General features: G+C 44.4%; 1 pseudogene; it reads left to right on the top strand.

Annotated features, from left to right (window-relative positions):
* On the top strand, positions 1–23,549 carry LOC101041893 (chondroitin sulfate synthase 1-like; annotated as a pseudogene).
* Positions 23,550–24,430: the final 881 nt, after the last annotated feature.

Raw genomic sequence — 24,430 nt, 5'->3', positions numbered from 1 at the left:
ATGGCCCTGTTGTTTCTGCCCTGGTAAGGCCCAGTTTCCTGGAATAGCATCATTGCTGCAACATAAGATGAGGCAGGTTGAAAACTAGTTGGTCAGTATATTATACATTAAGCCACATTGCCTTTCCTACTTAATCCTTGTGGCTGAAAGGAGTTAATGTCTCTATTGCAAAATAAACCAAAAATAATCATCCAAATAATCAACCAAATAATAATCATCATTTATGTTTGAACAGTTCTTTTTTTTTTTTTTTTTTTTTTTTTTGAAATAGGGTCTCTGTCACCCAGGCTGGAGTACAATGACACAATCATAGCTCACTGCAACCTCAAACTCCTGGGCTCAGGCAATTTTCCCACCTCAGCCTCCTGAGTAGCTAGGGCTATAGGCACATGCCGCCACACCTGTTTTTTTTTTGTTTTTTTTTTTTTTCGGTAGATTCAGGGTCTTGATATGTTGCTGGTCTCAAATTTCTGGCCTCAAGCCATCTCCCTGCCTTGACCTCCCAAAGTGCTAGGATAGCCACGCCTGACCTAATCCGGACTTTCTGAAGTCAGTTTCCTCATATTGTCTCATTTGATCCCCAGCACATCTGTGGTGGACCTCTGCAGTTATTCTCATCCAGCATCCTTTCACCATGCTGGAAATGTACCCTAACTTCTCACTGCAGAACCTCCACCCACCCACACACATCCCGTGTGTTGCTGTCAGGAATGCACCCCAGGGTCTGAGGTAGAACACATCCCCTGGCCCCTAGGCAATCCAAGCATCAAATTCTCCTGGCCATAGTGACCACCTCAGGAATGGGCACAAGATCAATGAGAGTCCATGAGAACTTTGCTGTGACTTGAGAAAGATGTTCTCAAGCTAGTCAGTTGGACTTGAAACAGAAAGATTGGGTTTGGGGGATGCTGCCAGCCATCAGGCTACTCTTTGAACCTGGTCATAAAGGTGACGGAGCAAAAGGCAGCTCTGAGAGAAGACAGAGTCAGACTCCTGCTGACAGCACTTGAACTTTGAGTCACCCTTGCCTGAAGCCATCTCTACCTGTGGACTTTTCACCTATATAAACTAATCTATGCCCTTTTCAGGTTGGATTTTCCTTCACTCAAAACCAAAAGTCATAAAAGTGACTTTAATTTGTGAGGGAAATATTTCCATGTCTGTTTTAGATAATAATTGAAGTTGAGATAGGTAAAAAGAGGCAGCTAAGGAGTAGCAGAGCTGGTTCCTGAGCCCCTGAGTCCTGGAATCAATTCCCAGGTTCAGTTCTTTAAACTGCAGTGGACTTCTTCAATCACAGAAATGCAGAGGAAGCACACAAAACTTTAAGCTGAGAAGATTAGCCAGACTTCATCGCAGCACCCATTGAGCTGGACTTTGAAAGACGGGTTAGATTTGGCCTGCAGTAGTGGCAAAAGTATATGGTTAGCTACTCGGGAGGCTGAGGCAGGAGGATTGCGTGAGACCAGGAGTTTGAGGCTCCAGTGAGTTAGGATCACACCACTGCACTCCTGCCTGGGTGACAGAACAAGACCCAAACTCCAGGGGGAGAAAAAGTGCCTGGGTAAAGAGCACATCACATGCAAGGACATGGATGTGAGAAAGCTCAGAGGTACACGTGAAATAACAAGTACCTTTGGTTTCTCTAAAGCCCTGGGTTGGTAAGAGAGAGAAAAGTAGGAAGCTGAATTAGAAACATACTTAGGGCAGAAAGTTTGGAGGACTTGAATTTATCCTGAAGGCCAGAAATTCTCAAACCCTACTATATTAAAGATTGGCTACAAGTGACTGTCACTCAATTTTGGCTAGCTTAGTTGTCCTATATCTTGGGGATGAGGCTATTGACCCAGGAAAGAGAACTCACAAGAACCCAGTCAAAAGAAAAAGTCAAATTCTTGGCTTTGAGTTCCAAAATAGTGTCTTCTTTTCTTTTCTTTTCTTTTTTTTTCTTTTTTTGAGACAGAGTTTCGCTCGTTATCCAGGCTAGGGTGCAACGGCGCGATCTCGGCTCACCGCAACCTCCGCCTCCTGGGTTCAAGTAATTCTCCTGCCTCAGCCTCCTGAGTAGCTGGGACTACAGGCGTGCGCCACCATGCCCGGCTAATTTTTGTATTTTTATTAGAGACGGGGTTTCACCATGTTGATCAGGATGGTCTCAATCTCTTGACCTCGTGATCCACCTGCCTCGGCCTCCCAAAGTGCTGGGATCATAGGCGTGAGCCACCGCGCCCAGCCTTGTTTTCTTTCTTTCTTTTTTTTTTTAAACAAATCTCTGTCACCCAGGCTAGAGTATGGTAGCATGATCAGAGCTTACTACAGCCTCTACCTCCAGGGCTCCAGCGATTTTCCTGTATCAGCCTCCTGAGTAGCTGGGACTACAGGTGCATGCCACCACATTTGACTAAGTTTCGTATTTTTTTGGTAGAGACAGGGTTTCGCCATGTTACCCAGGCTAGTCTTGAACTCCTGGGCTCAAGCAATCTGCCTGCCTCGGGTTAGATTTTTTTTTCTTTTTTTTGAGACAGTTTCACTCTTGTTACCCAGGCTGGAGTGCAATGGCGCGATCATGGCTCACCGCAACCTCCGCCTCCTGGGTTCAAGCAATTCTCCTGCCTCAGCCTCCTGAGTAGCTGGGATTACAGGCACGTGCCACCATGCCCAGCTAATTTTTTGTATTTTTAGTAGAGATGGGGTTTCACCATGTTGACCAGGATGGTCTCGATCTCCCTACCTTGTGATCCACCCGCCTCGGCCTCCCAAAGTGCTGGGATTACAGGCTTGAGCCACCGTGCCTGGCCCAGATTTTTTTTAAGAAAAGAAAATTACAGGCCAATATCTCTGATGCATATTGATGCAAAAATTCTCAACAAAATACTGGCAAACCAAATTCAACAATAGATTAGAAAGATTATTCATTATGACTAAGTAGGATTTATCCATGGGATGCAAAGATGGTTCAACATGTGCAAATCAATCAATGTGATACATCATATCAACAGAATGAAGGATTATTCATTCATATGAACTCATATGGTCATTTCAACCAATACTGAAAAAGCATTTGATAAAATCCAACATCCCTTCATGATAAAGTCTTTACAGATATATCTGAGCCGGGCGCGGTGGCTCAAGCCTGTAATCCCAGCACTTTGGGAGGCTGAGGCAGGTGGATCACGAGGTCAAGAGATCGAGACCATCCTGGTCAACATGGTGAAACCCCGTCTCTACTAAAAACACAAAAAATTAGCTGGGCATGGTGGCACGTGCCTGTAATCCCAGCTACTCAGGAGGCTGAGGCAGGAGAATTGCTTGAACCCAGGAGGCGGAGGTTGCGGTGAGCCGAGATCGCGCCATTGCACTCCAGCCTGGGTAACAAGAGCAAAACTCCATCTAAAAAAAAAAAAAAAAAAAAAAAAAGATATATCTGAGATTGAAAGCAAGAAACAGACATTCCCAGGTACTGTAAATCAAAAGGGAACCCAAAGCTACGACAGTATAGAGAATCTGAAGCTAAGACAAAATAGGTCTTGGGGTTTAAGGATAAGATTTCAATGTTGATGTGGCAACAGAAAATGAGGCCATGAGCCCTGACAAGATCTGAAGTTGGAATAAAGGTTTTATTTGTTCCCCACAGGAGAAAATAAAAATTCTACTTGCCAGTTTGGGGAAGGAACAAGAAAGCTTGCCATTGGCCTGGACCACAGGGAGGAAAAGAATCAGCTATGAAAAATTAGAATGTCAAGTCTGTTTCTATACCAGTGGGACATGAACTCACATAATCTATCAGGTGCAGGCCACAGATACTGAGCAAAATACAAATAAATTCATGTCTAGTCAGTGGTAGCTTTGGAGAACATCAAATATAAGTACTCAAAATCTTAAAAATAACTATTAGAAAAAGACAGACTTCTTACAAAAGAATAACAAACCACTGAAAGCTACTCTTCAACAACAGTAGATGCCCAAAGACAAAGGAATAGCTTTTAAATCACTAATGGAAAATAATTGTCAAACTAGAATTCTACCCAACTAAACTAGCATTAAAGAAGGAGAGGGAAATACAGATGATTTCCAACATACAAAGAGTAAGAGAGATGACCATCCAGTTTCTTTCTGAAATAATGATTAAAAATATTTCTCAGCGCAAAAAAAATTGAACCCCTAATACCTAAAGTAAAGCAGCAAATAGGCACTGGTGCATTAATAAACATATCAGTGAACAGAAAAACGGTGTGCACATAATGTTGCCAGGTTTTTTGCTTTTTATAAGAAGAGGCCGGACGCAGTGGCTCATGCCTGTAATCCCAGCACTTTGGGAGGCTGAGGCGAGTGGATCTGAGGTTAGGAGTTCAAGACTAGCCTGGCCAAAATGGTGAAACCTCATCTCTACTAAAAATAGAAAAATTAGCCAGGCGCAGTGGCAGGCGCCTGTAATCCCAGCTATTCGGGAGGCTGAGGCAGGAGAATCACTTGAACCTGGGAGGCAAAGTTTGCAGTGAGCCGAGATTGCACCACTGCACGCTAGCCTGGGTGACAGAGCAAGACTCTATTGCAAAAAAAAAAAAAAAAAAAAAAAAAGGAAACACGTTGGATCCTAAAAACAAAAAATATAGTTACCCTAAGACATGTCTTATCCCCAGTCAGAACATCAAGCTCATGGTTCTGCTTTTCAATTCTGACTCCAGCCCTGACGAGGTCAAACAAGTTGAACTGATGAGAGATTATTGCATTAAGTATCCTAAAGCTGACATGCAGATTTTGCCTGTGTCTGAAGAATTTTCAAGAGCTCCAAACCTGGAAGTAGGATCTTCCCAGTTTAATAATGAATCTTGGCTCTTGTTCTGTGATGTTGACCTTGTGTTTACTACAGAATTCCCTCAGCAATGTCAAGCAAATACAGTTCTGGGCCAACAAATATATTTTCCAATTATCTTCAGCCAGTGTGACCCAAAGATTGTTTATAGTGGGAAAGTTCCCAGTGAAAACCATTTGCCTTTACTCGGAGAACTGGCCTCTGGAGTAACTATGGGTTTGGCATTGCTCATATTTGTAAGGGATCTCTTGTCCAAGTGGGTGGCTTTGATATTTACATCCAAGTCTCGGGGCTGGATGATGTGGATCTTTTCAACAAGGTTGTCCAGTCAGGTTTGAAGACATTTAGGAGCCAAGAAGTAGGAGTAGTCCATGTTCACCATCCTGTCTTTCGTGATTCCAGTCTTTACCCTAAACAATACAGAATGTACTTGGGATCCAAAGCATCAACCTAGGGGTCCACACAGCAGCTAGATGACATGTGGCTAGAAAAAAATGATCCAGGCCATGTGTGGTGACTCACACCTGTAATCCCAGCACTTTGGGAGGCCAACGCATGTGGATCACAAGGTCAGGAGTTCAAGACCAGCCTGGCAAACATGGCGACACCCCATCTCTACTAAAAATACAAAAATTAGCTGGGTGTGGTGGTGTACACCTGTAATCCCAGCCACTCAGAGGGCCGAGGCAGGAGAATCACTTGAATCCGGGAGGCAGAGGTTGCGGTGGGCCAAGATCACACCGTTGCACTCCACCCTGGGCAACAGGAGTGAAACTCCATCTAAAAAATAAATAAATTTTTTAAAATGTCTCTGTGAGGACAGCCTAATGTCCAGCTTTGCTGGAAAAGATGTTTTTAATTATCTAATTTATTTTTCAAAAAATTTTTGTATGATCAGTTTTTGAAGTCTATACAAAGATATATTTTACAAGTGGTTTTCTTACATAGAGTGAGCTTTCTGAAGAAGAGTGTGATCAAAATTTGCCTTTGAACACATCTTCTTGCTGAACATTATGTAGAAGACCTGCATAATTTTGACTTGAAATGAACCTGATGAATAAAATTTTTTTTTTTTTTTTTTTTTTGAGACGGAGTTTCGCTCTTGTTACCCAGGCTGGAGTGCAATGGCGCGATCTCGGCTCACCGCAACCTCCGCCTCCTGGGTTCAGGCAATTCTCCTGCCTCAGCCTCCTGAGTAGCTGGGATTACAGGCACGTGCCACCATGCCCAGCTAATTTTTTGTATTTTTTTAGTAGAGTCGGGGTTTCACCATGTTGACCAGGATGGTCTCGATCTCTCGACCTTGTGATCCACCTGCCTCGGCCTCCCAAAGTGCTGGGATTACAAGCTTGAGCCACCGCGCCCGGCCTAATAAAATTTTTTTTAAAAAAATGTTTTCTTTTGAGACCATTTTGTTACAGTCCTATAACAAAAAACATGAACATGCCTGCAAAGTATTATTGCAACAAAACACTGTAACTCTGGTAAATGTTCTATTGTGACTATTAACATTGCACAGATTCTACCTTTTTTTTTTACAATTTTTTTGTCCTGGTGCGGTGGCTCACACCCGTAATCCTGACACCTTGGGAGGCCAAGGTAGGCAGATCACTTAAGGTCAGGAGTTCAAGACCAGCCTGGCCAACATAGCGAAACCTCATCTCTACTAAAAATACAAAAATTAACTTGGTGCCGGGCGCGGTGGCTCAAGCCTGTAATCCCAGCACTTTGGGAGGCCGAGGCGGGTGGATCACGAGGTCAAGAGATCGAGACCATCCTGGTCAACATGGTGAAACCCCATCTCTACTAAAAATACAAAAAAGTAGCTGGGCATGGTGGCGTGTGCCTGTAATCCCAGCTACTCAGGAGGCTGAGGCAGGAGAATCACTTGAACCTGGGAGGCAGAGTTTGCAGTGAGCCAAGATCATGCCACTGCACTCCAGCCTGGGGGACAAGAGCAAAACTCCATCTCAGGGGGAAAAAATTTGTTTTTGTTTTAGAGACAGAGTCTCACTCTTGTCACCCAGGCTAGAGTGCAGTGGCACAGTCTTGGCTCGCTGCAACTTCTGCCTCCCGGATTCAAGCAATTCTCCTGCCTCAGCCTCTGGAGTAGCTGGGATTACAGGCATGCGTCACCACGCCCAGCTAATTTTTGTATTTTCAGTAGAAATGGGGTTTTGCCATGTTGGCCAGGATGGTCTCAAACTCTTGACCTCATGATCCACCCACCTTGGCCTCCCAAAGTGCTGGGATTACAGGCATGAGCCACCACACCTGGCCAAAAACAATTTTTTTAAAGCCTTTTTTTTTTTTAAGCCATTTCATATTTCAGTTGTAAGACAAGGAAATGTGATAATAACTCTCTCTTCATTGTCTTCAGGAGAGCTTTTCAAAGTCGATCATTTCCCCTCAGCTGTACTCTGATCATTGTGGCCACGTAGGGGTTTTTTTTTTCTTATTTTTCTTTTTAAAATTTTCACAGGAACTAACACAGGAGGCCACATAGGGTTTTAAAGAGAGGGGTGTGAGGAAAGCACAGCGAGATTCGTGGCTGTTACTGTGGTAGTTCATTCGGCCTAGATGGACCTGGCATTAAATTTCAAGGAGGATTTGACATTTTCTCTTCCTGACTCTTCCCTTTAAAGGGTAAAATATATATATATATATATATATATTTTTTTTTTTTTGGTGCCGAAACCCGGGATAAAGGGTAAAATATTAATGTTTAGAACGCCAAAGATAAACTATTGTAATGGGGAAAATGTATTTGGTTTTGTTCCCTTCATCCTCTCTGTGTCATTCGGGTGGAGATGGTTTTCTTTCTTTCATGACTGTTTTGTCTTATCCTTTGTTTTAGAAATATCTTTAATTTATTTACTATCCATTGTTCAGAACTCTGCCATTTCTTTCGTACCTATTAGTTATTATTATTTATGTATATCAGGAGTGTGTTTAGTATGTTTTATTTGCAGTAAACTGATCTCCAAAGATGTCCTTTTGAAAACACTTTTCCCCCGCCATAATTTTCACATTCCTTACTGTTTTACTAAATATTAAGTGTTCCTTGACAATTTTGGTGCTCATATTTTTGGGGGACAAAAGTGAAATGAATCTGTCGTTAAAACAGGAAGTTAGGTCATTGTCTCAGATCAAATGAGCCACAATAATTTATTTTTCATTTAGATTTCAAATAGTGATAGACTTGCCATTTTAAGACACATCATTGGAAATCTGCTTATTTGTAAATAGCCTGTTGCGCATTTGGAAAAACAAACCAGTGAACACTATTTTCCTACTGTACTTTCCAGAACCATTTTGTCTCATTATTTCTATTTTAGCTGAACAATTGTATTACATTTGAAGAGTAAAAAACTTAAACACGAAAAAGTAAAAATGGCTCTCACTTTGTAAATGATATTGCCATGTGTTGGGAAAGACTGAAAGTGGAGAAAGTTTGGAGGAAAAAATAAAGAGTTTTATTTTGAACATGTTAAGTTAAAGATATTTATTAAACATGCAGCTGGAATTGTGAAGTATGTATGCAGACTGAGTCTGGAACTCAGGACATTTTGTCTGGAGATAAAAATGTGAGAGTTATCAGACTATAAACAGTATTTAAAATTATGGGAATGAGGATATTTTCAAGGGAAGGGTGTAGATAGAGAAAAGAGCCCTCGGGCCCAGATGTGTAGAATTTCCATATTAGGCTAGGTACGGGTGGCTCACACCTGTCATCCCAGCACTTTGGGAGGCCAGGGAGTTGGGGGAGGCATCATCTGAGGTCAGGGGTTCAAGACCAGCCTGACCAACATGGTGAAACCCTGTCTCTACTAAAAATACAAAAACTAGCCAGGCATGGTGGTGTGTGCCTGTAATTCCAGCTACTCAGGAGGTTGAGGCAAGAGAATTGCTTGAACCCAGGAGGTAGAGGCTGTAGTGAGCTGAGATCTTGCCACTGCACATCAGCCTGGGTGACAGAGAAAAGACTGTCTCAAAAAAAAAAAAAAGATTTCCCATATTAATTTTTAGTTTTTTTTTAGACGGAGTTTCGCTCTTGTTACCCAGGCTGGAGTGCAATGGCACAATCTCGGCTCACCGCAACCTCCGCCTCCTGGGTTCAGGCAATTCTCCTGCCTCAGCCTCCCAAGTAGCTGGGATTACAGGCACGCGCCACCATGCCCAGCTAATTTTTTGTATTTTTAGTAGAGACGGGGTTTCACCGTGTTGACCAGGATGGTCTCGATCTCTTGACCTCGTGATCCACCCGCCTCAGCCTCCCAAAGTGCTGGGATTACAGGCTTGAGCCACCGCGCCCAGCCTTAATTTTTAGTTTTTTTAGTTTTAAATGCTTTTTGTAGAGACAGGGCCTCACTATGTTTTCTGGTCTGGTCTTGAACTTCTGGCCTCAAGTGATCCTCTCACCTTGGCCTCTAGAGGTGCTGGGATTAGAAGTGTGAACCACTGCGCTGGCCAGAACTTCTATATTTGGAGTTCAAGGAGAGGAAGAGGGGCTGTAAAGGACAGTGAGAATGAGTTTCAGGAGAGTGTGCGGCCAGCAGAGAGGGATGTTTTAAGAACGGTGTGGTCAGTTATGTCAAACGCTGACAATACATCAAGTAAGATTAAGACAAAGCAACGTCCATTGGATCTGGCATCCTAAAGATCACCGGTGACCTTGACTGTGGTGGTTTCAGTAGAGGGGAAGAGGACCGAAGCCAGGTATGGGAGGTCGAAGTCAACTCCCAGACTCCCTTTGCTTCAGATACCCAGAGGTGACATTTAAAATATAAAAATTATTTTTTAGAAAAAGACACAGTTGCACTCTTATATATCTCCATGAACCAGAAATAGAATGGAAACACATAAAGATAAGTGGGGCTGAAGTCTCAAGCTAGTAGGGCTCTAAGTCTGGAGTTTGGACACTGGCAGCTGGATGAGGGTTTAGCAGGGGAGGGGGAAGCTAAAGCACTCCCCACAAGGTGGGACCCCGAAGCTTACAGCTAGATACCAGAGGCTGAAGTGGGCTCCACCGCCTGTGAAAAGAAGATGAAGATAATAGCTGTTAATCTATGGACTGAGACTTTATTATAGAGCCGAGGGAGGGGAGGAGCAAAGAGAACACCTAGTTACCAGGAATTGTCAAGCTGTCTGTTGGACCCACAGCTAGACGTACCACATCCCTAACATCTAAGGCTATAGAAATCATAATCCTAAACTTTGACTCTAGTTTGATGTCCAGAGGGCCAGAGAGCCAGAGGGAGCCATCCTGGAAAGGAATGAGGGGAGAGTAAGAGAAAGAAACTAAATAAAAACTAATACTTCCTCAAACTAAAAAAGCTTTCCATCATAATTACAAAACAGAAAGATAGCCTTTGAAGTTAACAATCAGACCAGAAATTTTCTCAAATTTCCTTTGGATTTAAAAAATGTTCAGAGATGAATACATAACTTTCATTTCAAAATGAAATTATTCAGCAAAAATAGGCAGAAATGAAACAATATGAGAGAGAACCAACTGGAAATCCATGAAATAAAAAAATACCCTAATTGAAATTTTAAAGTCATAAGGGGAAGAAAGTCAAGATCGAACACACTCAAACAGTAAATTAGAGAAGTGGAAGACAAAACTGAGGACTCATTCAGGATATAGCACAAGATAAACAAAAAACAGCAATTAAAAACATGGAGAACAGATTACAAGGTTCAACTACTGATAAAATAATAGCAGTTCCAGAGAAAGATAATTGGATGGGAAAAAAGCAATATTTGATCAGAAAACTACTGAGTGTTTTCCCCCTAGAATTGAAGAAAATGCCCTAGAAATGAAATAAATTTATGCTTAGCCAAATTATCATCCAAGAGTGTTGAGGGGAAGAAAAAAAAGGTTCAGCATATAAAAACGAAAAGATTCTTAACACTTATAGGCACCTTATGAAATAAGCTTCATATATATATTTCACACACACACATATACACACACACGTATATATATATTATATATATATACACATATACTTTTTTTTTTTTTTTGAGATAGGATCTCGCTCTGTCTCTCAGGTTGTAGTGCAATGGTGTGATCTCAGCTCGCTGCAGCCTCCGCCTCCTGGGCTCAAGTGGTTCTCGTGCCTCAGCCACCCAAGTAGCTGGAGTTATAGGCAGGTGCCACTGCCGCTGGCTAATTTTTGTGTTTTTAGTAGAGATGGGTTTCACCATGTTGGCCAGGTTTCCCAACACATATTTAAAGGTTGGGCACGGTGGCTCATGTCTGTAATCCCAGCAATTTTGGAGACCAAGTCAGGAGGATCATTTGAGCCCAAGAGTTTAAGATCAGCCTGGGCAACATAATGAAACTCCCCATCTCTACAGAAAAGCACCAAAATTAGCCAGTCATGGTGGTGTATGCCGGTGGTAAAAACAAAACAAAACAAAACAGCCGGGAGCAGTGGCTCAAGCCTGTAATCCCAGCACTTTGGGAGGCCGAGGCGGGTGGATCACAAGGTCGAGAGATCGAGACCAACCTGGTCAACATGGTGAAACCCCGTCTCTACTAAAAATACAAAAAATTAGCTGGGCATGGTGGCGCGTGCCTGTAATCCCAGCTACTCAGGAGGCTGAGGCAGGAGAATTGCCTGAACCCAGGAGGCGGAGGTTGCGGTGAGCCGAGATCGCGCCATTGCACTCCAGCCTGGGTAACAAGAGCAAAACTCCGTCTCAAAAAAAAAAAAAAAACTGGAAGATCCTCTCAAAATGTAGGAGAGGTTCTATTAGTCCTTTCCTCAGAATTCTCTAGTGCTTCTCATCTGATTCAAGGTAAAAGCTAAAATCTTTACAACAGCCTACAAGGTCCCACAGTGTGTCAAACTAAGGGCTGGTCAGCAAAACCCTTGTACCGCCAGAGGAAAGAGAGGGCTTTCACACTTTTTTCAAAAAGAGAAAGAAAATGCAACAAAACCATATGTGGCTTAGCAAAGCTAAAAACATTTACTATCTAGCACTTTACAGAAAACGTTTGCTGGCCTCTGCCCCACACAGTTTGGCCCCTTTGTGATGCAGGGTTCATCCCCTGGCCTGACTCATTCTTTCTGCTCACAGAGCTCCAGGCAGACTGGCCTTCTTGTCATTCCTTGCAGTTTCTTACAGTTTTTCCAACCAGCCAGGCATACTTCCTCCCGGAAAGCATGGAGGACAGGAAAAGCATGAGGAACAGAACAGGAAAGACATAAGGGGGCTGTTCAATAGTGATAAAGTTGTGGGTCAATGTCTTGGAATGTAATAAGGTCAAATAATTGTACCGTGGTGTATTTTTTTTTTTTTTTTTTTTTTTTTTTTTGATTCAGAGTTTCGCTCTGTTGTCCAGGCTGGAGTGCAATGGCATGATCCCGGCTCACTGCAACCTCCGCCTCCCAGTTTCAAGCGATTCTCTTGCTTCAGCCTCCTGAGTAGCTGGGATTACAGGCATGTGCCACCATACCCAACTAATTTTTGAACTTTTTAGTAGAGACGGGGGTTTGCCACGTTGGCCAGGCCAGTCTTGAACTCCTGACCTCAGGTGATCCACCCGCCTTGGCCTCCCAAAGTGCTGGGATTACAGGCATGAGCCACCACATATTCATTTTCTATTGCTGCCAGTTTCTTGCAGTTATTCCACCCGGCCAGGTATGTTTCCACCCTGAGGTCTTTACTTCTGCCATTTTCTCTGCCGGGAATTTTCTCCCCCAAGATAGCCACACAGCTAACTTCTTCTCCCTCGGGTCCTCACTTAAAAACACCTTCTCAGGGAAGGCTTACCTGACCACGCTATTAAGGATCATTATCCCCCTGCCTACTCTCCTCACTCACTCTGTTTTGTTTCATATCACAAATCACTAACATACATGTTTTACTTTTTATTGCTGTTTTTTTCCCTATATTTTCCTAGTAGAATATAAACTGTTCCTGGTGCATAGTGACTGCTCAATATGTATTTCTTGAATGCCCTTATGGGTCATGAAAGCCATTACATCTGTTTTCTACACAGTACTTGCCACTAGCTGTAAATGCCATATTTAGGGATTTTGTCCACAAACTTCATGAAAGGGGGGACCACAGGATGACACTCAACAAATATCAAGTATCCAATGTTATATTTATGCAATGACTACATATTCCATACATCTTTTAAGAGAGCGAATGGGAAGGGAGGAGATAGGCACACAGTGAGTCAACAACTTTTTCAATAATTTTTGCTATGAATGGGGGCAAAGAAATTGCATGGTGGCTGGGAGTGGATATGGGACCAAGGGAGGGCTGAAGATGGGGATCCAGTGAGTAATTCCGATGGACACATATGCTAATATCATAGAAAAGAGGAGGCAATTTGAGAAGCAAAGTTCTTGGAGAGGTGGGAATAATGGGATGCAGGGACAGGAGGACAGAGTGGCCGACAGTGGCAGAGATCTGTCCTTGCACTGTAACAAGAGGGAAGAAGGGGCAGTCTCAGGCAGGGTTGCAGCTTCGTGGGAAGGAAGATGAGGGAGTTCCCATCTTTTGGCCTCTGGTTCCTCAATGAATCGTGGGAGGTGAGATTATCTGCTGAAACTGAGGAGTGGAAGCACATGGGAGGTTTGAGAAGAGAGGACAGTGTATGAGAAAGACAAAGGGGCTTTATTAGGGAAATGGTAAAGCACAGGCAACTTGGCAGTTATTGAGGGTTATTCCAGGGCTGTACCACGAATTTAAATGAAAGTAGTAGGCCCGCCGGGCGCGGTGGCTCAAGCCTGTAATCCCAGCACTTTGGGAGGCCGAGGCGGGTGGATCACGAGGTCGAGAGATCGAGACCATCCTGGTCAACATGGTGAAACCCCGTCTCTACTAAAAAAAAAATACAAAAAATTGGCTGGGCATGGTGGCGCGTGCCTGTAATCCCAGCTACTCAGGAGGCTGGGGCAGGAGAATTGCCTGAACCCAGGAGGCGGAGGTTGCGGTGAGCCGAGATCGTGCCATTGCACTCCAGCCTGGGTAACAAGAGCGAAACTCTGTCTCAAAAAAAAAAAAAAAGAAAGAAAGTAGTAGGCCCAATTTGGTGATTTTTTTTTTTTTTTTTCTTGAACAACACAAGACTCCTTGGTTGCAGTTGTGAAGAAGGTTGCAGAGTCAAGTGTGATCAGGCTGATTGTAGCAAAGCACTGGTTCTCAATTTGTGGTCCCTGGACCAGGAGGAGCAGAATCATTGAAAAGTGGAGAAAAATGCACATTCCCAGACCCCACCCAAAACTCCTGCATCAGACACTCTGGAGGCAGGGCCCAGCAGAATGTGCTTCCACAAGCCCTCCAGGCAATTCTCATGCTGTGCCCAGTCAAGTCTGAGCAGTACTATAACAGAACAACAGGAGAGCTCAGGAGGCTTATGCGGTATGATTATAATGGCAGGCTACAGAATCCAAATTGGAAAAGAAGGACAGGAAAGACACGAGGGGGCTGTTCAATAGTGATAGTCATGGGTCAACGTTTTGGAATGTAATAAGGTCAAACACTTGTAGCATGGTGTATTTATTTTCTATTGCTGCCAGAATAAAATACCACAGACTTAGTGGCTTAAAACAATACCCATTTATTATCCTATAGTTCTAGAGGTAAGAAGTCCAGGTACAGCATGCCTCAGCTGACTCCTGTTTAGAGATTCATAAAGGCTTAAATCAACGTGTTGGTGGGACTGCATTCTTCTGGAGATTCTAGGGATGAATCTGCTTCCAAGCTCATTTTGGTTACTGGCTGAATTCAGATTCTTGTGGTTGTAGAAATGAGCTTCCCATTTTGTTTCTGACTGTCAGCCAGGAGCTTCTATCAGCTTCTTAAAACCGCCTGCATCCCCTGTCAGATTGCCTCCTCCATCTTTCAACCAGAAACAGCATTGGAACCCTTTTTTTAAAAAAAAAATTTTTTTTGGCGAGATGGGGCCTTGCTATATTGTCCAGGCTGGGGTCAAACTCCTGGCCCCCAGCCATCCTCCCACCTCGGCCTCCCAAAGTGCTGGGATTCCAGGCATGAACCATTGCACCCAGCCTGGAGCGCTTGTTTCATCTCAGGTCTCTCTGACTTCCCTTCCAGCCACATCTCTTCTGCTTTTCTCTTTTGTTTCACCTCTCTGACTCCAGCCAGAGAAAGTTCTTTGCTTTTAAGAACTCATGTGATTAGATTGGGCACAGTTGAATAAGCTAGGCTAATCTATTTTAAGGTCTATAACCTTAATTATATGTACAAAGTTCATTTTGCCATCCATGGCTACATGTTCACAGGTTCCTGGGATTAGTAAACATCGGGGGAGACCTTTATTCTGCCTCCCACAACATGAAGTGACTAGAACAAGTGAGCTAGAGAAACAGAAGGTGCAGCATTTAGAGGTGGGGAAGATTCTGGTGGTAAGCGTCAGGGTGGATCCATAGGAGTGAGAGGAGTAAAGGGAGTGTCACTGATGGCTAGGAGTGCAAAGAATTGAGAGGCCTGGGTGTAGGCAGTTCACCCACTTGGATGTTGGAGCCATTGGCAATAATTACACAGCAGGGGTGGAGGAAAGGCACCTGTAATATGAAGCAGGAGCTCAAGTTCTCATCAAACAGCTTTAGTCTCACTGACCATCAGAATTACTTGGGAGCTTCATAAACATGCATGTTTTGGAGCCCCACTCCAGCAATCCTGAATCATAATCATAGTCTGAATCATCATGCTTCTGATGATAATCAGATTAGGAGCTACAACTGCAGGCAAGCAGAAGCTGCGGAAGCCTTTGGTTGGGAAGTTAGTGATTATAGCTATGCTTTGAGATATTGGTCTCCAGGATATCAAGGGTTACTCAGGATATCAAGGGTTACACAGGAATGGACAGTTTGAGGAGATCTTTGACTTCCATAGGTAACTTTCTTAATTTTAAAAAATTGTTTTAAATTTTTAATAAAAATTATATTTAGTAGAAACCAGGTCTTGCTATGTTACCCAGGCTGGTCTTGGACTCCTGGGCTCAAGGAATCCTCTTGCCTTGGCCTCCCAAAGCGTTAGGATTACAGGCATGAGCTACTATACTGGCCCATAGGTACTTCTGCATAAAATTGACCTAAGGATGCTCCTTCAGTGTTCACCACCATGCCTGTTGTCCTTTTCTACTTCCCTTTTCACAATCTCCCTTGCTCTTTGCAAAAGAAATGTACATCTCGTACCCATCCTGAATCTTACATTGTAAATTGGCCCAGGATATTACGAATTCATCTCTTTAAACAGGACACCTAGGCCAAGTGGGGTGGCTCACACCTGTAATCCAGCACTTTGGAAGGCCAAGGCGAGTGGATCACGAGGTTAAGAGATAAAGACCATCCCGGCCAACATGGTGAAACCCCATCTCTATTAAAATACAAAAACTTAGCCAGGCATGGCGGCACATGCCTGTAATCCCAGCTACTTGGGAGGATGAGGCAGGAGAATCACTCACCTGGGAGGCGGAGGTTGCTGTGAGCCAAGATCACGCCACTGCACTCTAGCTTGGCGACAGAGCAAAACTCGTCTCAAAACAAACAAACAAACAATAACAACAACAAAAACCCAGGACACCTATAGGAAGCTTCATGTCTTTCCCTGTCTTACATATATTTCTGTTAAGTTTGAAGCATCACAGTAGAAACAGTGTGACTTGGTACATGTTGAGATGTTAGAGCTACTGACCAAACAATGATAACAAGCTTTATTCCTTTACCTATCTCTAGACTGCTGTGAAAGAATACCTTGCTTCCAAAACAGAATCCTATGAGGGCAAGACAAATAGAAGTTCAGTAGAAAATACCAAGCATGGCAGCATCTTACGTCATCCCAGCACAAACTCAGGGACTTGTTCTCTGACTTGAATAGTGATTCAATTTAGAACTAGAATTCAGATGAGAGAAAAGGAAACGCACATTTTATCGAAATTGAAAACTGAAGCCTAATTGGTTATTAATTTTGACAATAAGACTGGTTTTGTCAATTTGGTTATATGACAGATAGTTTCCTAAGTTGGATGAGTTGATTCTGTAGTTCCAAGTTTCTGACAAATTAAAGCCCATAGTAAGATAAAGCATTTTATTTTTAAATAATTATATTTTGGCCGAGCATGGTGGCTCACACCTACAATCCTCGTACTTTGGGTAGCCGAGATGAGTGGATTGCTTGAGTCCAGGAGTTCAAGACCAGCCTGGACAACATGGCAAAACCTGGTCTCTGAAACAAATAAACAAAAAATTATATTGGCAAGGCCTACTAAAATTAATATTTTTTTTTTTTTTGGAGACGGAGTTTTGCTCTTGTTACCCAGGCTGGAGTGCAATGGCACGATCTCGGCTCACTGCAACCTCCGCCTCCTGGGTTCAGGCAATTCTCCTGCCTCAGCCTCCTGAGTAGCTGGGATTATAGGCACGCACCACCATGCCCAGCTAATTTTTTGTATTTTTAGTAGAGATGGGGTTTCACCATGTTGACCAGGATGGTCTCAATCTCTTGACCTTGTGACCCACCCGCCTCGGCCTCCCAAAGTGCTGGGATTACAAGCTTGAGCCACCGTGCCCGGCCAAATTAATATTTTTATGTTTCCAATTCTTTCTGAGTATATTGGGCTACATAAGGTGAAAGAATAAAGCATACAAGTAATATTAATTTGTTAAGTTTTGGTAAGAATTTTCTTGGAGCCAGGAGCAGTGGCTCATGCCTATAATCCCAGCACTTTGGGAGGCCAAAGCAGGAGGATTGCTAGAGCTGAGGGGTTCAAGGGACAACATGGCAAAACCCCATCTTTACAAAAAATACCAAAATTAGCCAGCCATGGTGGCACGCAACTATAGTCCCAGCTTCTCAGGAGGCTGAGGTGGGAGGATCACCTGAGCCAGGGGAAGTCGAGGCTGCATTGAGCCATGATTGCACCCCTGCACTCTAGCCTGGGTGACAGAGTAAGACCCCATGTCAAATGATAAAATAAAATAACAAAAATAACTCCTGCTCATTTTAAGAACTTATATAACATCAAAATGTAAAAAAGTAAAAAATGAGAACCTTTGTTCCACCGATCTCATTTTCTTAAAACAATCGCAGTTACAAAATGAAATGATTTCTATAATACCAGACCTCAGACGGGAAAACACACAGACTAGCTAGAGAGGAGTGGAGTCAAAAGGTAAAGAGGCCTGACTCCTGAGTCACCCTGGTCTAGATCTGGATCTGTGCCTGCCCTGAAGGCCTAACTCATTGTGCTCAGCTGTGGGTACACTCACACACTGAGGATAGTAAGGAACGACACTGCCACACTCTTTGTGTTTCCAGATGCCTCAGACCCAGGGCCCAGTGAACTTCTGTGCATAGGACTGCAGGCAGATTCCCCCTCTGGGGCTCTGCTGACTCTGGTACCGATATATTTCAGTCCTTTCAGGGACTTGCATGTTTGAAAAGCCTGCTGGTTAACCTGGATGAATCTCTAATTGGTCTAACTGGTAGCTCTGCTCCACACTCCTTCCACCCACCGGCATGTCCTACCCCAGGACCTGATTGGCCTCAAAGAGTTCACAGGGAATGGGGAAGGGAAGTGAAGGTTGAGCACGGTCTCAGCTGCACAGCTGCCCTACACAGCTGCTTGGGAAGTTTTGGTACTCTGATCCCGCTTTTGGGCTGTTCTTGACCCGAGGCAGGTCCAGAGCCCCTGGGCAATAAAAGGGCAGTATTCACTGGAGGAGCACCAGCCAATTCACTTCACTTGTCTCACTTCTGAGATATTTGGCTGCTCCTGCAACACACTGGTATCCCGTGAGAGTGAGACAAATGTCCTACTCAAAGATTATACCACCTCTTTCATCCACTTGTGTGCTTTACTTTTTTTTTTTTTTTTTTTTTGTGATATGGAGTTTTGCTGTTACGCAGGCTGGAGTGCATTGGCACAATCTCAAGTCACTGCAACCTCCACCTCCTGAGTTCAAACAATTCTCCTGCCACAGCCTCCCGAGTAGCTGAAATTACAGGTGTCCACCACCATGCCTGGCTAATTTTTGTTTTTTAGTGAGATGGGATTTCAGCATGTTGGCCAGGCTGGTCTCGAATTCCTGATCTCAGGTGATTCGCCCACGTCGGCCTCCCAAAGTACTGAGATTACCAGCATGAGCCACCACGCCTGGCCGGGTGCTTCACCTTTTGAGTTAAGGCTCTGTCTACACATAGCATTGATACTCCCAGTATCTTCCAGGCTGGAGGTGCAGAGAAGGTATTTGATAAATGATTGCATGAATGAATGAACAAATGACTACATGGTTTCTCTAACTTCCTGTTTTTTTAAGACTGTCATTGTAGTATGTTTTAAAATATGCTTTCATTTCCTACCTTGGTCCAGGCCCTTGTAACTTTTTGCCTGTGCCTTTCACCCAGTCTAGAAGGAGTCTCAGCAAAATCTTAGGAAGGTAATGAATGAGACAAGGGGGCTAGCGGAGAGAAGAGCATTGTAAGCAGAGGAAACTGAGGCAGGAGTGTATCTGGCATGGTTGAGGAACAACAAGGAAAGCTATGTTGCTGGGGCCAAGTGAGTGATGGAGAGAACAACAGGATGTAGGGTCATAGGAGGAGGCTCTGGGTCGGATAGGGTAGGTCATACAAGGACTTTGTCTTTCACTCTGAGTGAAATGGTAAGCTGTTTGGAAGGTTTTGAGCAGAGGAGGGACGTGATCTTGCAGGTTTTAAAGAATCCCTCTGTTGAGAACAGAGTGGTCGGGGATGGGGAAGGCCAGTGGCAGAAGCAGAGGAATTGTTAGGAGTCAGCCAGGCAAGAAACAACTAATGGCAGCTCTGATCTGGACAGTAGCAATGAAGGTGGTGAGACGTGTTTGGATTCTGGAAATATTTTCAAGGCAGAGCCAACAGAACCTCCTAACCAATTAAATGTGGGAGATGAGAGAAAAAGTAAAGTCACTCCGGGTTTCTGTCTGAGTAATGAAAAAATAGTGCTATCATTAACAGATGGGGGAGGCTATGGGTGGAATCGTTTAGGGAAGTTAAGATCAGATGTTGTTTTGGACGTTTTGCGCCTGAGTTATCTTTTAGATGTCCAAGTGGTGATGTCAAGTGGACAGCTGAATAAATGATTGAGAGAGACCTTTGGGCTGGATCTCATGCCACTTCGTGCTTTAAATATATCCTCACTCATGTCCCCAAATCAGCTCTGACTTCTCCCACAAACTTCAAGTTCTTATATTTGATTGCCTACTTGACTTCTTCACTTAGCTTTCTAACAGGCATCTCAAATTGAATATGTCAAAAACTAAATTCCTAGTTGCCTGTCTCCCTACACAAAACACAAACAAATAAACAAACAACAATAAAACTCAGGAGACACAACAGCACTTCCATTCTTCCTAAACTTTGAAGTTATCTTTGACTCTTCCCTTTTGGACTTCACATTCAAACCATCCACAAATCCTGTTAAAACTGTCCCTAGGCCATCCCTACCACTCACACCACCATGCCCTGCTCCAAAGAAGGGCTTCGTCTCTTGCCTGAATTATTGTAACAATTTCCAAACTCTGACAGTCTGTTCTCCATAACTGACAAATTGATTCTTTTAAAATCAGAGCCTCTCAATCCTCTGCTCAAAACCCTTTAACAGCTCTTCATGTCAGAGTGAAAGCCTATAGGCCTCACAGGCTGTGCGCCCACTACCTCCAACTCACCTCTCCACCCACAACAGCTTTCACTCCTCCTGGCCCACTCCACTCCTGCCATGTGGCCTCTTCAACACACCAAGCACACTCCTACCTCAGGGTCTTTGCAGTCATGTTTCCTTTGCCTAGACAGCCGTTTCCCCAGCCAGGCACAGTGGCTCACACCTGTAATCCCAACAGTTTGGGAGGCTGAGGCAGGAGGATCCCTTGAGCTCATGAGTTGGAGACCAGGCTGGGCAACATAATGAGACGACCACCTCTACAAAAAAAAGAAAAAAAATAGCTAAGTTTGGTGGAGCACACCTGTAGTCCCAGCTGCAGGTGTGCTCCACCAAAAGGGCAGGAGGATTGCTGGAGCCTGAGAGGTCAAGGCTGCAATGAGCCATGATAGCACCACTGCACTGTAGCCTAGGAAACAGAGCAAGAGCAAGACCTTGTCTGAGAGGGAGAGAGAGAGAGAGAGAGAGAGTGAGAGTGAGAGAGATCCCTTTTCCCAGATTTGCAAAACAGTTACTTCTTCATTTCCTTTATGTCTCTGCTCAAATGTCACCTTATCAAAAAGTTCTACTTATCAAGTAAATCTCCTTCAACTTAATTTGGCTATACAATGAAACCAACTATGCCCTTGGAATTTTTCTGGGGTCTAGGGGGAGGGACAGTCTGTAAATAGAGAAAGTCAAGTTCTGGTTCTACTCTACAAAAGATGTACATCTGATCCTCCTTACCTTGCTTCATCTCTCTCTGTTACACTTATCAGTACCTGACATATATATATGTACATACACATATGAATAAATTAATTAATGTTGGAAGGTTGAAAGCATGGCTTCTCTGGAACTTGAGAATTCATGACACTAGAAACTGGCCACGGAAAAGAAGAGACCTCAGCACGAGCACAACGTATATGACACAACAGCACCACTACCACACACATACACACACACACACACACACACACACACACACACACAAAATAACCTGGAACCAATGCAAATGTACAACAAAGGAAAATGATAAATTGTGCTTGTGGGGTAGAAAAGTATACAGTTATCAGATGGGTGCGGTGGCTCACGCCTATAATCCCAGCAGTTTGGAAGGCCGAGGTGGGCAGATCACCTGAGGTCAGGAGTTCGAGAACAGCCTGGCCTACATAGTGAAACCCCATCCCTACTAAAAATACAAAAATTAGCTGGGTGTGGTGGTGGGTGCCTGTAGTCTCAGCAACTCCAGGGGCTGAGGCAGGAGAATGGCCTGAACCTGGGAGGCAGAGGTTGCAGTGAGCCAAGATCGCACCACTGCACTCCAGGCTGGGCAATAGGCAAGACTCCATCTCAAGAAAAAGAAAAGTATGCAGTCATTAAAAACACTAATTACCAAGGACAGTAAAATGCTTATAGTATGTTATGGAACAGTTAATTGTAAACAGACTGGCTCTTAACATATAATTACATACAGTACTGCTATCATCACAGCAATGCAAAATAGGAAAGCTGATATTTAAAACAAAATTAGTTATTGTGTTAGACCTATTGAGGGGGTTATGGGTGGTTTTGTAATTTTCTATTCTTCACACACACATGAAAATGTTACTATTTTTTCCATAAAAGGAACACGTTTTACCTCCCTAGGCATATAGGTTGAGGAAAATCCCAGCCCGATGAAGTCAACACTCAAGTTCCCCAGAGACTCCCGTGTGTGGGTGGCAGAAGGGTCTTGGGCCAGATCTGTGCAGAAGGGCTGTCCCAGAGGCTGAAACAAGTGGTAAGTGAGGCATAGAACGTTTGCATGACTAACCCAGGGGAAAATACCCACCAGAGACTTATTTCTATTTAAGAAAAGAGAAATGCAGAAGTTAATCTACTTGAACCTAATATGGCTTTAAAACGAAAACAACTGTGCCCCTTGGAGTTTTGGGGGGGCTCTCCTGTGAGGAGAGAAAATCAAGTCCAGGCTCTAGTGACCTTCACTGCAGAACCAAACTCTCCTGCAGGGGTCCAGATTGGGGGCTTCGGGCCCTCATCGGGGCCTCAGTGCTAGTGCAAAGAGTTCTGAATCCGTAAACCGGCTGAGCATTGACTTTAGAGCAGCATTCTTAACCAAACTAAGGTTATGAACCCTGGTCATCATTAAAACAATAAAACTTCTTCTCAGAAAAACTGCACATTTGCCCTAAAATGTGAAACAATCTCAGGAGTTTCATGGGCTCCCTGCATGGGCTCCCTGCATCCTATCCACTCCTAGTTGTCCCTGTATCCCAGATAAAGTACCTCTGATGGACCTGATAAATACAATGTCCTACACATAATGTATACAACGTGTATGCTACTATTTTTCAAGTCTGTTCATAGAACTGTGATGAATAAATTCAAGTTCATTTAAAAGAATACTGAATTTAGAGAGTTCTTGTTACATGTGATCTCCAGAGGACCAGTAAATGCCTGTGCAAGCCAAGGAACACGTAAAAAGAATCTCCTATCCCTGCAACAAAGCCTTGTTCCAAGCGCCAGAAAGGGATCCTATTGGGACAGTTGCTCTGCAGGGCCCAGGCGTTGGAAGGCGCCGGGCTCCAGACCACGAGCTCTGAAAATCTGAGGCCCCGCCGGAGCTGGCGCAGGCTTTTCGGGGTTTTCTCACGGAAAGGTTCAGCTGCTGGTTGGTTCACGTGTATTTAAGTTTTATTCTCCAATTAGGACCGGGTTTTCCAGACGTGGGTTGTCAGCGTGTGCCCAGTTACCAGCGTGCGCCGAGGCGCGAAACGCAGCCTTGGGTCGCTCCGGGTGAGCGCCCTGGGTGGAGCGCCCTGGGTGGCCGTCCTGCTCTGCGGGTACCCGCGGAATGCCCTACCCGCGAGCTCCCTCGCCTGGGCGCGCCTCGGCGCCATCCGGCCCGAGGAACTGCGCATGCGGCTCCGAAGGAATGGGGAGACAGCGAGGAGAGGGGGGCTCAGCACAGCCCACTCCCCATTACTCGAGCCTCCAGAACTACCCTCCCCCAGCCCCTACGCCTCCTTGTATTCCTCCGAGCCCTCTCCCCAGATGCTCCTAACCTGATTGACACTTTGGCACATCAACCCAGTTCTAGGAGCCCGGGCTGGCTCAGTACGACTCATCAGACACTTATCAGTATCTAACACACAATAGATTCGTGCACATCTGCTAAATAAAGAGGAGTTTAATTTCTGTGTTTGAACCGTGTCTGCTTCAACAACGCTCTGGCCCTTGTTAGAAAGGGTACACTGAGTGGTATACTGCGAGGGAAGGGGATCAAGGAGGGAAAGTGAAGGGAAACAGGCGGGCCCAGGGAGCAGCTTCCAAGTGAGCTGGAAAATCGGCGCCCAGGACTCATCAGGACACAATTTACTCAGTGTCATGGCATTCAGCGCTGATGGCCCGAACCGCGGGCTTTAAAGCAGCACTACGCGGGCAGCTTGGTGGGACAGGTGCCCTGGGATTGGGGAGGTGCAAAGGCCTGAAAGGAAGAGTCCGGGAGGGGACGGTCCCCACCTGACGAAAGGGTAAAGGTCCATCTCTACTGGTTACTAGAAACGTGGAACCCAGGAAGCTCGAGGCCTCAGGAAACCGGCACAGGAGACCGTCAAAGGGGCCCTGAATCCTCCCGCAGGACAGACCCAGGTTGTGGGGACACCGGCTGCCTGCAGGGGGCGAGATGTTCCTTTGGTGCTGCTGGGCTGTGACTAAGAGCAGAAGCAAAAATAGAAGCTGAGATCAACGGAAAGGAATGAGACTGAACAAACATATATATTAATCCTGACGGGACACATACTAAAATAGCATTCCCAAACACGGCAGTAAGAAAGGATGAACTATGAAAAGAATGCGCAGATAAATGAATGAAACTTCGGAGGACAAAAATGTAAGTTTCACATAGTATATAAAAATAAACACCAAGTGGATTAAAGTGCTAAATATTT

This window comes from Saimiri boliviensis, chromosome 6 (genome assembly GCF_048565385.1).
Source record: "Saimiri boliviensis isolate mSaiBol1 chromosome 6, mSaiBol1.pri, whole genome shotgun sequence".
NCBI classification, from domain to species: Eukaryota; Metazoa; Chordata; class Mammalia; order Primates; family Cebidae; genus Saimiri; species Saimiri boliviensis.
This window is presented reverse-complemented; position numbering and strand designations above follow the sequence as displayed.